Consider the following 11,227-nt stretch of genomic DNA (forward strand, 5'->3'; position numbering starts at 1 on the left):
ACCTTGTTCCACTTTAACATCGGCCTATTACGAAAACACCCCAGGATAAGGACCAAATTCCCCTGGTCGATATTCAACAATACCCCTCAAAGGCATGGACCTTGTCCTACTTTGATGGAGGCCTATTATGAAAACACCTCAGGATGAGGACCAAATTCCCTTGGCCGGTATTCAACAACGCCCCTCAAAGGCATGAACCTTGTCCTACTTTTACGGCGGCCTATTACGAAAACACCACAGGATAAGGACTAAGTCCCCCCTGGCCAGCATTCGACAACGCCCCTCAAAGGCATGGACCTTGTCCTACTTTGACGGCAGCCTATCATGAAAACACCCTAGAATGAGGACCAAGTTCCCTTTGGCCAGTATTCAACAACGCACCTCAAAGGCATGGACCTTATCCTACTTTGACATCGGTCTATTATAAAGCACCCTAGGGCGAGGACCAAGTCCCCCTAGATGGTAATCAACATCACTCCTCAAAGGCCTTAGCCTAAATTGACAGCGGTTTTATTCAAATGGCAGACATTAATCACTTGGTCATATTAGAACATCATTTGACATTATATACCCGGATCTGGAGGAAGGTTACTTGGTTTCATAGTTATGTATTCAAATGTCTATCAAATACCAGACAATAAGCGATTTAGATTAAAAATTGATCGGTTACCCGATTGTTCTTTAATTTATTGTTTTTGACATCTTTTACTTATTTGCTTCGTTCAATTATTCACTCTCGGACAGGAATCACCGTTCATTTCAAATCTATGTTTCTGGTCATCATGCACTCACAAATATTAAGTGATAAAATATAGTATATTCAACTGGCATAGATAGGGTGCCAAAGAAATTTTTCATTAATAAAAGCCAAAACGACAGGTACAAGCCCTACCTCTATTACATAAGAAAAAAGCAAATACAAATAAAAACAAAAGGGATCCTCGGGCCACTCCCTCATCCTTGCTCAACATCGACAGCTTCACTAAGACCTTGTTCTCCTCTACAACTATCTCCCTCTCACCGGTAACCCATGCATCTAGGCGAGTCCAAGACTAATACTGGTCTAGGTACACTAGTCGGACCTAGGTCAGAGCGTTGTCCCAGCCGGCGTAAGCAGCATCTTTAGCCTTGGCCTCTAGTTGTTTCTGCTCTTCCTGGGAAGACTCCTCCCGCCCTACCGATAGCCTTAACTAATCAGGAAGTTGAAGCATCTCGACCTCAGACCTCTTGAAACGGACATTTTGGGCGGTCAACTCCCACTCCGCCATGCTCAAGTTCTCCTGGGAGATAATAGCAGCCTCTTGGGAATCCTTCAGTTAGGATGACAACTTCAAAAGCTCCTCCCCGACGGTCAACGTCTGACCTTCCAAAGACTTTACTACCTCTACGTATTTCTCCTTCAGCTCTTGGAGTTGTGTTGAGTGTTGCTCCTGAAGGTTGGACATGGTCTCATCTCCCACCCTAGAAGCCAGCACACAATCGGGATGTCGTCTATCACCTCTTTGATGTCTGGATTCATCAGGTTGAAGTTTGGATTCATCATGTTGACGTCCACCTCCTCTAGGATGACATAGATATGGCAGGCATATGGCTTTCCCTTCCACTCACCCAGATGAGCAAATGACTTTCTCTTTCCCAATCCTAAGCGGGTCGAGGTGGCTGCCTCCTCATCAGTTGTAACAGTTGGGAACCTGGTTGAATTTGCATCAGTGATTTTGACCGACGACTCGGGTTGATGGGTCCATGTACCAACCGGAGCTGCCTGGCCCGAACCATGCCTAGAAGAAGGAAGAATATATGGTTCTCGATGAAGAGCTGCCTGGGATTTCATGAGGCTTTGTCATCTAATGAGCTTCATTTCAAGAGCAAATGACGATTAGTTCTTTGTGCCCAAGGTGTAATGCATGTATTGAGAATATTATGCATGTCTTGCGGGGTTGTCCTCATTCTTCTACATTATGGTTAAGACTAGGTTGGGCGAACCCATCCTTTGGGTAACCCAATCCTTTCATTTATGGGTGTTGGAAAACTGCATACAACTGTCGCGCCCCGATTTTCGGCTGCACGACTTTGTTTAGAGTCGACACTATATTTTATAGTTAAAAAATGTAGAAAAATCTTTTAAGCTCAATTATCTTGGGCTTTTGGATTTTGATATCCAGGTTCGGGAGTCGGTTACAAGGTCGGGAAAGTATTAGTACCCTACCCGTCCACATTAAGCGATACCCTTCATTAAAATATATGATTTTATTATTATTATTATTATTATTATTATTATTATTATTATTATTATTATTATTATTATTATTATTATTATTATTATTATTATTATTATTATTATTATTATTATTATTATTATTATTATTATTATTATTATTAAATTATATGATTAATTCATCATTAAAAAGAAAAAAATATTTATTTTTATTATCGTGCCTGACAAGATTGACTCTGGTTCTACTTATCCCTATTAAGGGAATCAAGACTTATGTAGTTCTTTAGTATAAAAACATTTGTTGGTTGAATGTATTTTAATTAAATAGAATATATTTTTAGTCAAACATGTTCATTTTACGAGTTTTGTTTATTACTGAATTTTTTATTTATTTTTTGGTTAATTTTTGTTATTTATTTAATTAAGAACGTGAAATTTATTTGATTTTGAGATTTAATCGATTGAAAAGAAACGACGTAGCGCGACCCTTCGAAGATGATCTGAGAAGAAAGAGAGCTTCAGGGCGACCTTCTCTCTATCATTGATTAAATCTCAAAGTCATTTTATTCCTTTTGAAAAGTGTTTGTTTGTCATGTTTTATTTAAAAGTGTTAAATTTTGTAGAGGTGTGATTTGAAATTTTATGATAAAAATTTGAATTATTAAATGACTAGGGTAAAACTTGATTTAATTGAAGAGTGCAGCACTAAAGTACTTTGTTTTATACTTTAAACATTTACTAAATTATTTTTAGGAAACCATTGTTCTTTATTAATAATTGTAGGATAATTACAGAGAATAAAAAAATCAGTTGCTAAAAATATAAAAAATTAAAAAATAATAGACTACTAATTACTCATTAAAAATATTGAGATTCTATTTATTTTTTATGTTTACCCATTATCCTTAAAAAAATTCAATTTCTTCTATGTATAATATCATTATTATATTTTATATGATAATTAGTAAATTGTTAATGTCGAATTTATTTTTTTCAGATTTAATATTGACAATATAGTATGCAAAAGAACTAATTAGAACCCATTAAAACAAATTAAAATTACATAACATTACATTGTGAAAGTTGGGATAGGGTGTGACTTGCTTGGAGTGTGTGTAACATGTGGCAGTAGGAGAATGGGTGGCGCGTTGCAACTGGGTGGACCGAGACACATGTCAGGACGTAGTTGGAGGAGACGGACGGGCGCACCGTACACAGCGTGGTCACGCACACATGAGATCTTGTGTTCTCAAGGTCGGGCTAATCTGGTGCAACCGGTTGCATCGTAGCTAGGACAAGTTTCGTCCTGTGATTGGCTGGAATTGGGTCAACGTGAAAGTAAGCAAATCTCACGACTGGTTATGGCAGGTGCACGCCGCGAATTCTGGTCGCGGCTGCACTAGATCGCTTAGAATAAAAAAGTTTTTTTCTCTCTCACACTCGCTATGTTTCTTTTGCAGGGTATTTTTCAGTGTTTCTAGAAACAGAAGAAGAATACTTTTACTCTAACTAAACTAATCTATTTATAAAAATCTTTAACTTTAACTTAATCCTAATAATTTGCTAACTGAATGGCTATCCACTAATCCACAATCTCAATTTTCTTGGGATCTAAACCAACCTACCAAGACAAATTTGACTTGGTGTTTTTTGTATTTTGTATTTTTTTTGAAAATCTAATTAAATATATTTCAATTACTTTTTATATTCTATAAATTCCGAAAAAATAAATAAATAATTATATTTGGATATGTTTTAATTTTTTTAAAATTATATTTTCGAAAAAAAAAATAAAGAATTATATTTTGAAAATCTAATTAAAACCTAATTAAATATATTTTAATTAGTTTTTATCAAAAAAATATAAATATTATATCTGGATATGCTTTAATTTTTTTAAAATTATATTTTTGAAAAAAATAAAATTAAAAAATATTTTTTGTTTATTTGGAATTTAAAAGGGATATTTAGAATATGTCACTTATTTTATTTATTTTATAAAATCGAATTTAATTATAAAAATTAATAAAAAATATTTTTAATTATACTTGATTTATTTTATAATAAAATTCGAAGAAAGTAAAAATAAAACAATAATAAAAGATTTTCTTGCTTGCTTTTATTCCCTCTTTCTTATATAAAAATTGACTCAGGCTCATAAGGGCCCATTACTAATTCAAATTTTTGGAGATTGATGTGGGTTTCTAGGTCCTAGTTTTTTGTTATTAATCTGAAAAATCATTTTTGTGAATTAATTTAATTTAGCTTTGCATTTTGGTTAACTTAATGACTTAGATTTAGGAACCGTAACACATGTTTATTTTTATTATTTTTGACCTTTGGTTAACCTAAAAACTTAGGTTTAGGAACCTTAAAAACATTGATTTGACTTTCCTCTTTAATATTATTTGTTTACTTTATTTCTGAAAAATGTTTTGGGCTTTTTCTGGGTCGGACAAAATGAATGTTCACAACTATCCCTCTTTACTTGTTACTTGATAGCAAGCAAACCAATGTTTGAGAGATATCAGGAAAAGTAATGAGTAAAGAAATGAATCCTATTTTTGTTAAGGCTCAGAAAAAAGACCATTGGGAAGATATCGAATTTTGATGGAGCATATCAATGCTTTGCTGGTAGACTAGGGATTTGTAGAGGCAGTTCCCACGCTTGCCGTGATGAACGAGAGGATTTGTTAAGTGTTTGAGACAAGTAATTTTATGACTTGAAATCAATTTTTAGGTGATCAATCTAAAAAGAGCATTAAGAATTTCTCAAACAAGTAAAATTAATAAAAGCACAAACTTGAATGATAAAAATTCAAACTTTTAGAATATAAGAAGAAGTAGAAATACATAACCATATTCAAAAGAAATTGTTAGGAGCATGAGCATTGGATGCTTTTGAGTTCCAAATGAGATTACAAAATTGATTTTTGCATCTCATTTGCCTTCTCCTTTTCTCATCTTAAATTATAAACTAAAATTACAAAACTTACTCAAATAAAGTTCCTAAGAACTAAGAACAAGAAGAGAGAACTTCAGGGAAGAATTTCTAGGCAAGATGTGAATGAAAATGTGAGATATGATGTATTTGATTCGAATGAAATGTGCCTCTATTTATAGAAGTTTCCTGGGGCCGTTCTGCTTGTTAGCACCGCTCAGCAACTGACCAAACCCTTCAACATGGGTTTGATCACTTGATCAAGCAGCTTTGTCACCTCCATATGCTTGACTCACCAAAGCTAGTTGTGAGCTATAGGACCAGCTATGGTGAGCTACTCTGAAAAGCCTATGGTGGGCTACTTGAAGTGATGTCATTGGTGACTTCATGGTTTGCTTGATGGCTAAGTCCAGTATTGGCGCACACCACTTAGCACACATGTTGCACCACTAAGCTGCTTGTACAACAGCTTTGACCGTGCTGACTGGGACGTGACCTGGTACTTGCTGATCTGGGCAGGAGTCTGGTTCTCCGCTGAGCTGCTTGGTTGCACCGCTAAGCTGCTTGTTGAGCAGCTTGGGCATGTGCCAAGCTCGTGTCTGACCATGTCAAGCTTAAGTTCTGACCGTGTCAGGACTAGTCTGGTGGTAGGCTGAGTGGCCAAGCTGGTCTGCTCAGCTGCTTGCTTGACCAGCTTGGTCCAGGTTAGGCTGGTGTCCAGGTCAGCTTAGCATGGTTGGTCCACGCTCAACTGCCTACTTGAGCACCTTGATTTTGACTTCTTTTTCTTTTTTAGCGTGAGTCTTTTTTCTCTTCTTTTCTTCTTTCTAAATCCTACAAAAAACATAAAAAAGAAATACAAACACAAATATACAAGATTGTCATATTTTATACAAAAAGTATTGTTTTAAGTTGGTTTTTCTCAATTATGCTTAAGATGGGTGCCATAAAAGTGTATGAAATTTAGGTATGTTTGACACTTATCAATGTCTCATGGATGTGATATGACAATTAAAATGGCTTGAGAGACTTGCACCTAGGTTCACCTCACCTATACTCACTTACTAAGGCACATATCCCAGACTACTTAGAATAATGACTCTATTTATATATCATAGTCTAGATATGACCAATGAGCTCTAGGCGTGTTGATTGTTGAGCCATCTTCAAGCTTTTAATAAAACCTTGTCTTCATCAAAATGTAGGCAAAGCATTGCTAGTGCTATCCTTGACATTTTGCACTTTCAATCTCCCCATTTTTGATGATGACAAATACCACATCAAAATAGTTTGAAATGTTTGATGAATTAGCTTGACGATGAGTTTGCATAATGGTTGTTAATTGGTTGTTATTCAAACTTTCAAAGTTGAAGCGCCTTTGCTCCCCCTTAGGTAAGCAATTATATTACGAAAGCTATATACAACAACCTGCAAAAGCTATTACAACTTGAAAATACTTTTAACACAACAAGCAACCTTTCTCCCCCTTTTGACATTATCAAAAGGATACAAGTATTCAATTCTAGTCAAAAGTCAGAAGAGTTATTAGAGTTATGAAAGACTATAATTAAACAATTAATTTTGGGCGATTAATCAATCAACCAACTGTAAGAAGCTTGAACAAATGCACATTTATACATATTTAATCGATTAAAAGCAGGTCTTAATCAATTAAATGGACAACAAACAACAACAGAACAGAGTTAATTGCATGAAAGGCTATGTTTACTCAATTTAAGCATGGAATGATTAAGCATTGATATATTTTGCGCAATTAGTAGCAGGCATAAGCATTCAATATTGATATATACACCAAACATGATCAAGATCCATTAAACATAGGAGTATACTAGTTGCAACATAATTACTATTGAAGCATGAGAAGGATAATTTGAAATCACTTAAAGCATTGTTTAATTTCGAAGCAGTAATTCAGGAGAACATAGGAGTTATTACAATCCATATAAAAGCAAAAACATGAAATAAAATATAAGTTCTCAAGAGGGTAACAAGAAACAACAAGGTCTATAAACTAGGAAGGATAAACCTAAAGCTTCTAAGGCCTCCTAACCAGGGATGAGATGGAGGATTTTTGTTGTCAGGAATCATCGAGCTACCACCATCCTTGATGAAGGTACTCAACTTGTTGAACTCAGCACACAACCTTTTGTTTTATGAATCAGCAGTTGTTTGAACAAAGTTCCTCAAGGATTGGTAATGGTTATCAATATAAGCATTCTGATGCTCCTTAAAATTCTCCAGATCCGTATGATATGAGTCCTTCAGAGACTAAAAGTGAAGATCCATCCTGTTGTTGAGACGTTGTTCCATAGCATCCAAGTAAGCTTGTCTAAAAGCTAGTTCTTGTGATGCATGACCAGAAGACTCCCCCTGAGTAGCATCATATGGCTCTTGAGCATCATCTTGATCATCCTCACCAGAGGGGTCAAGATTCACAGTGTTAAAATCCTCTTGATATTGCCATATGTTGTCGTACTTATATATGCCCATATTATGAATTAGACTCTCACCAATCAAATGATCCTTGTCAGAGCAGTCCACAACTATAGTATACAGGACATCAATATGCAGATGATCAATAATTCACGAAATGAAGATACTATAAGGAAGCAACCTTGATTGTAAAGTGGAGACACTGTACATGACCTTCAGATTCTCTTCAGGCCAGTTGATCATTATATTCTCCTTTACTGCAAATATGAACCTCAAATCATTCACGGTAGGCTTTGCATGATTTGTGCTCCTCTGAATCAAAATATAGGCAATTAGATAATGTAGGAGCCTATTCTCTACGGACAGCGACCCAGCTTTGGTTAATTCACCCTGAACATACAACTGAGGTCTATGCAAATAAGATTTGTACATTTCAGCAGTATCAAAAGATTCGTTGTTTGCCCAACCACATTCACTTAAGCTAGCACCATTACATGATAAAACCACCCACGTTCATAAAAATGTCTTCGTTGAGCTCAAATAGTTTTCCAGCAATCATTGACCAATACTTTCCATCCTTATATCTAAAGTTCCAATAATATTAACTAACTAGAGCAGGGTAGATATTACCTTTTAATTCCAAGAAGGGGACAACCCCTTGTGCTTGCAAACCATACGGAAAGTCGAAGTTTTGTTCCGCTAACCAAGTCAAATTTGCAAACCTTTTGTATATGAGTTTCCTCCCCTGAAATTTGAGCAACCAGGTTTCTTGCAGAATCAACAAATAATACGGGTCCCAACGGTCCTGTCTTGCTTGTTGAGAAGGCACATCTTTTGGGCCACGTGGTGGTCGTTGAGCGGTTGTCTTGACTCTTTTAGCACTTCCTCTCTCCATTGATGTTGAAACTGAACCGTGATGAAGGTTTAATGGAGGGATTTATGGAAACCTAAGTTAGGGTTATCAATTTGGGGAAAAACAAATTTCTTGGAAATTGGAGATGGAAAAGCCGGTTTATGGAGTGGAAATGGAGTGGGGTTATTCAGTTTGGGCTAGGTTAGAGCTTAGGGATGATGTTGGACTTGTTCCTCTGAGATTTGAGAGAAAAGGGGATGAATGGGGTTTTGAAAAATGCCTAGAAACGCATCTGTTTCTGATATACTGATGTCGTTAATCGATTAACAGCTTAGCTTAATCGATTAACCTGAGTTAAAAATACCAGGTTTTTAAAAAATTCACCCATGTAATCAATTAACTAATGGCTTTAATCAATTAAATGTATCAGATACAATGTTTTGGATGTTTTTAAAAGCATGCAAGGATTTCAATCTATTTAACAAATCATTTTTGAACAATCACATATATACATAAAGCTTTTATACACAGAATCATGGATCATATAAGGAATACTTAGCATTCAACATGTTTTCATTTTGAAGCATACAAGGCAAATAAGTCAGGCAAGGCAGTAACATAAGCTCAATCAATATATTTTTCATCAAAGATTCCTAGTTCTCTTCGAAGAACATAGAAAATATCTCATGAGAGGGGCTTGGTGAAAATATCTGCTAATTGATTAGATGTTTCAACAAATTCTAACACACAATCACCTTTTTGAACATGATCGGACAAAAAATGATGCCTTATTTCAATATGCTTGGTTCTTGAATGCAAGACGGGATTATTGGAAATGTTAATGGTACTTGTGTTATCACACTTAATAGAGATCTTTTCTAATATGAGCTCAAAGTCTTTAAGTTGCTGCTTCATCCAAAGGATTTGAGCGCAACACACGCCAACGGCAATGTATTCCGCTTCAGCGATGGACAAAGCAATGCATGCTTGCTTTTTACTATGCCATGCCACTAATGATTTGCCTAATATGTGACAAGTCCCACTAGTGCTCTTCCGATCCAACTTATACCCAGCGAAGTCAGAATCAGAGTAACCTACCAATGATACAAACGCTAAACATAATATCAGGGCGGCTAGCAGTTAAATATAATAAGGAGCTGATAAGCCCACGATATTTAGTTACCTCAATAGCTTTTCCTTTTTGACCTATATCAAGATAACATGCGGACGTCATAGGTTGGATGCATCTTTACATTGCTCTATATCGAACTTCTTTAATAATTCTTTGCAATACTTCGATTGATGAATGAATATGCCACTTTCCATTTGTTTGACTTGAAGCCCAAGGAAGAAAGTCAGCTCACCCATCATCGACATCTCAAACTCGCCCTCCATCAACTCAGAAAATTCCTTACAAAGGATGTCATTAGTAGATTTGAAGATAATATCATCAACACATATTTGAACAAGTAAAACATGATTATTTAATCTACGGATAAAGAGGGTGATGTCGACCAAGCCTCTTTCGAACCCTTTTTCTAGTAAGAACGAACTCAACCTATCGTACCAGGCTTTGGGAGCCTGCTTTAGGCCATAGATTCTTGAGTTTATACACATGGTTCGGGTATTTGAAGTTTTCAAACCCTGATGGTTGGTCTACATACACCTCCTCTTGAATATAGCCATTTAAAAATGCGCTCATAACATCCATTTGGAAGAGCTTAAAGTTCATGATCGATGCGAAGGACAAGAGTATCCTAATGGCGTCAAGTCTGGCTACATGAGTGTAGGTCTCATCATAGTTGATGCCCTCCTCCTGTTTGTAGCCTTTGGCCACTAAGCGAGCTTTATTTCATATTATCAAGCCAGATTCATCTAGCTTGTTACGAAAGACCCATTTGGTGTCAATTACAGGATGTTATTTTGGTTTAGGGACTAAGTACCACACATTATTGCGCTCAAACTGGTTTAGCTCTTTTTGCATGGCTATACCCTAGTGTACATCCTCGATGGCTTCATCGATGGTCTTTGGCTCTATTTGAGATACGAATGCAACAAAATTACAGAAATTACATAAAGAACTATGGGTTACCACCCTCGTAGATATGTCACCTAACACCTTATCGAGTGGATGATCCTTTTTAGTTTTCCACCCAATAGGCATGTCCTGATGTTCTTCTTCTACTGTTTTCTCACCATCTTCTTGTTGTATTTGGTTCATGTCCTTTGATTGAACTTCTTCTAGTGTACCTGAAATGTCATCAGAAAAGACCTTTCTCTTCTCTTTTGGAGAAGATTCGTCAAAGTGAACATGAATAGATTCTTCTAATTGCATGGTATATTTATTAAACACATGAAAAGCCTTACTATGTAACGAATATCCTAAGAATATGCCCTCATCAACCTTCGAGTCAAATTTTTCTAAAGATCTTTTTCCATTATTTAAAATAAAACATTTACACCTGAATGCATGAAGACAAGCAATATTCGGTTTTCGACCTTTAAGAATTTCATAAGGTGTTTTCGAAAAAGTAGGTCTGAGTAGTATTCGATTCATTACATAACAGGTAGTGTGAACTGCACCAGTCCAAAAATATTTTAGAGCCTTGCTCTCATTTAGCATGGTCCTCGCGAGTTCCTCTAGAACTCTATTTTTCCTCTCAACAACTCCATTTTGTTGACGGGTACGAGGAGCTGATAACTGATACATGATGCGATGCTTATTACAAAACTTATTAAATTTATGATTTTCAAATTCTCCGCC

The sequence above is a fragment of the Lupinus angustifolius genome, chromosome LG01, assembly GCF_001865875.1.
Source record: "Lupinus angustifolius cultivar Tanjil chromosome LG01, LupAngTanjil_v1.0, whole genome shotgun sequence".
NCBI lineage: Eukaryota > Viridiplantae > Streptophyta > Magnoliopsida > Fabales > Fabaceae > Lupinus > Lupinus angustifolius.